This window comes from Pistacia vera, unplaced genomic scaffold (assembly GCF_008641045.1).
Source record: "Pistacia vera cultivar Batoury unplaced genomic scaffold, PisVer_v2 Contig6, whole genome shotgun sequence".
Classification (NCBI taxonomy): Eukaryota; Viridiplantae; Streptophyta; class Magnoliopsida; order Sapindales; family Anacardiaceae; genus Pistacia; species Pistacia vera.
In genome coordinates, this window is record NW_022196445.1 from 880,697 (window position 1) to 884,765 (window position 4,069).

At 35.2% G+C, this 4,069-nt stretch overlaps 1 pseudogene; it reads right to left on the minus strand.

Annotated features, from left to right (window-relative positions):
• Nucleotides 1–851: 851 nt before the first annotated feature.
• LOC116110235 lies at nt 852–3,151 on the minus strand (annotated as a pseudogene).
• Between the last annotated feature and the right edge of the window lie 918 nt (nt 3,152–4,069).

A 4,069-nucleotide genomic window follows, 5' to 3' on the forward strand; every position in this document is an offset into this window, starting at 1 on the left:
TTCAACCAGTTTATTTTGCATCAAACACATGTACAAAATGGTAATATTAATTACTTCAAAATTTTAATATCTTAACAGTTATTGATTGTTTTTTAGCATTAGGGACAAATTGGTAGTTTAATTTTTATACATAGTTGGGGATATATTGGTAATTACATAGCTAAAAAGGGGTATGTTGGTAATTACATAGTTAAAAAAGGGTATATTGGTAATTGAATGCGTTGACATGACATATAATAATAATAAAACAGTTCCTATAAACAGCTAAGGGCATTTCTGTCTTTACAGTTATAATTACTGTATTTGACAGAATTTACTAACAGAAGTTGACAAGTGTGCGGTAATTTGGTGTTTTGAAACTTTTTGGGTGAGAAATTGTCATTAAGACAAACCTTCAGTGGGAAATAATCGTTTAATCTATGGACAACCAAATGGCCCTAGAGCGCCATGTGGGCCTTCTTAATATTTGGTCCAGGGAATAAGCATAAAATATGGTTTGTCTCGAATTTAATTTATTCAGGCTCGTCATCAACCCTAAGTCTCTAAACCCTAAATATCAATAAATGAATAAATAAATTAAAAGAAAAAAACATTTATGTCAATTATAATGGAAAATAAAGGAATATATATTAACCAATCACCCTTTTCTGTGAAATTGAAGCAAGAACAAAAATGAAGAGCAGAGCATTGTAAGGGAAAGCTTTCATAAACCAACGCTTTTATTTTTATTAATTATCTACTACCAAACACAACTTTCTATGGCGACTCAAATTCCACAGTTGCCTTATTATAATGAGTCTCTAATCGTTTCCTACAAAAACACAAGTTACAACAAACAAGAAAAAACAAATGTATTTACTTGTTGGGTACCTTAATGTAACCAAAATGTGTTGAGTTTGAGACTTTAGTTAGAGTCTTCAATTCATAAGCAATCCAGCATCTTGATGTCTCTTGGTTGTAAAAATACCCCAAACACTTGCAATCTTTAGTACATTTTTTTCCCACATTCATCTACTTTGATTGGTCAAATTCCTGAATTCTACTTGCTCAAGAAATGATCCACTCCTTCAACCTTATAATAATGAAAATCATTCACCCTACAAGATGTTAACTTCATAGCTTCACACTGTTGGCTCCACCCCAGCAGGCTTTCCTTTGATGGGCAAGCAACGCATTGATACTCGTCACACACCCCAAAATTGCCATACCTCTCCAGCAATTGGCACTCATTTTCCCAAATTGAGTCTCTGGAAAAGAGAGTGAAAGTCTCCTCCCATGCCCCCCAGCCAACCTTATCGTCGTAAGTGAAAATCCTAAAATTTTCGTTAACTCCTAGCCGGAGAATTGACAATGTGCTGTTGTATTTTGGCCGACCCAAAATAAGATTGCAACCAGTTGAGAGCTCTAGAGTTAGTTCATAAGCAGAACTGTCATCAGTCTTTGAGGCGGAATTGAATTTCATAGACTCAAGAGAGCCTTGACTACTCCATAGTTCTGGCGCGGAGTAGACGACAGGGCGTGGGAAGTTTTTGATTTGATAATACATAGCCAATCTTTTAGGCTCCATTACAAAACTATAAGGACCATCTACGTTTTCTTTAGCGGATGCTTGACTCACGAGCTTGGTTGCATTTCTAGCCCGAAGAGATTGACCCACCAAAAGAGTGTCAGTTGGGTGGTCGAAACTTTGCCAAATGAAATTGCCCTTTGAATCGTGAAGACTATGTTGCCATTTGACAGTAGCTTGAATCCAACAATGCCTTTGTTGGCAGTGTTTGTTTGCCAGGCTATGGTGCCATCAACAACGGCTAAGACAAGAGTTCCATCGGTTCCAAACATGAGGGTGGCATTTTCACGAACCGGTTTTCCTTTGTTGGCTTCCCAAACCCAACGGAAGAGTGATTCCGACCGAGTTAAAGCCATGCATAGAGCAAGAGTGTAAGCATTTGGGGTGGTGTTATAGAAGCAAAGTTGGAAAGGTGCGTTGAACACATCTAGAACTTTGTAGTTCCCATCATACTCAACAATGTATTTGTTGGGGAGAGAGTTGGAGATTTAACTCACTTTAGAGAATGTGGTTACCCATTTTAAGTGCAACAGAATATTTACCAAGTAGATTAAACATTTCCAATTTGAACACATCAAACACAAGTGCGGAAAATAAAGAACACAGCCATATACATGGTTCAACTAAATCCACTTTTAGCCTACATCCATGAGACCTTGTTCAGATCGAAGCAATCTACTAAGTTAAAAACACATTACAAGATATAGTTCAAATCTGATATAAGTTACAGTAAAAAGAACTCTATGTTCAACTTTACACTTAGCACCACACTCTAAATCCTTAACGTGTAACAACTCCTTAGATTTTCTTCACGTTGGGAACACATCCATGAACAGCTTGTGAACCACCAAGCTTCAAGCATCAACGCCACACATCAGCATTAGCAAAGGAACCATGTTCCAAGAGCCATCAATAACGTGTTTGATATGGTGAGGTTTTGGCACAAAATGGAAATGAACCTATGAACCTTAAGAGAAAGAATACTTTAAGAAAATCAGAGTACAATAAAACAAAATGTCAAAACGGTTCTCATTCATACACGCAAGAAAGAGGTGTTATATAATGAAGGATTTTTTGCTCAACAATATAATGACAGGTCAACCAACAAGGGACTGACGCATATTTGTCCAAATAAGGAAAGTTTTCCTTGTTTTGGTTTGGACCACAAAGCAAATCGGGAAAAACACTTTCTTCCCTAGGACCACTTAAGGATGTTATGACACATGTAAAAAAGGTTATAAAAAGTGAGAGACAAAGATAAACAATATCTTTTTCACTTTATCAGACATGCAACTCGTGCTGGGTTGTAAATATCTGAACTGAAAGTGAAAGCACAAATTGTTGTGCACACGCACTCTTAACGAAACAAGCCAAGACTCAAGTCTAACAATTAGTGTGCATGTAGAACATTTGTGCACACAAACAATTTATAAGTTTGACAAATATGAGATTTCTACAGTATTCTCCAAATTCACCTTCGTTGACAAACTAAAATGTGTCTGAAGGAGGAACAAAAGCTTTAACAGTGGCAAAAATGAGTGATAATAATAAGAAGAAGGAGAACAATGTAGATGAAGATGACATTCTGCCTAATTGTTCTAATTTTGGTTTGGCTCGATGTTGTAGTTCAAGCTGAGGATCAAGTCTCTATTGATAATAACTAAAGAGGATATATAATCTTAACATTGAATATGATAATTGTTCTTGTACATAAATTAAGCAGCCCATAAACTTGACAGCGATGTTTTGGATTTTGTGTTGTACTTCATTTGCAAGTATTCATATGGAAGAAGGCCACTTGAAATTAAGTAATGTGATTCAAACCTTATCTGTTTATAACAACTACAGTGTACAAAATTATTTCATTCTCAGTGGTGCATGTATTTTGTTTCTGGCTCATAAATGTTTTGACTTTATCGACATAAAGAGTAGCTTTAATCGCCTTTACTCCAATCAATTTGTTCTATTGCAGAAGTTTCTACAAAAGTTAATAATGAGCCAATTTACATAAGTTTAATAGTTGATTCTTAATCAGTTCAATTAATTAAGGCGTTTAATAATGAAGGTGGAAGTATTTTGTCAACTTATGATTTTAGTGTGGTAATACTTGTCGTGGTGTGAGCACTAAATATTGATTCTTGCATAATCATTTTTATTTCATTTCCAATGTGATAACTCTTTGTCGATGTGATCACAATCAATTAATTATGTTTTCATTTATGTCATGTGGGCATATTAGGGTCTACGTGATCACACGCATCTGACATATATTTTACACAACACGTATTGTATTCTATTTTCAATTGAACTAATTTTATTCTCTTTCGAGATGTACACATGTCATTATATAAAATAGTGTGCTGGAAAAATTGTTTTGCCTTGTCATTGTCTTCAAAATCTTTTCCTAAAAAGGCAAAACAAATTCCCTTTTCATCTGCTTTATTGTCCCCCAACTTCCAATGCATGAATTCTATATATTCATCTTTTTATTTCGTCTCTTAT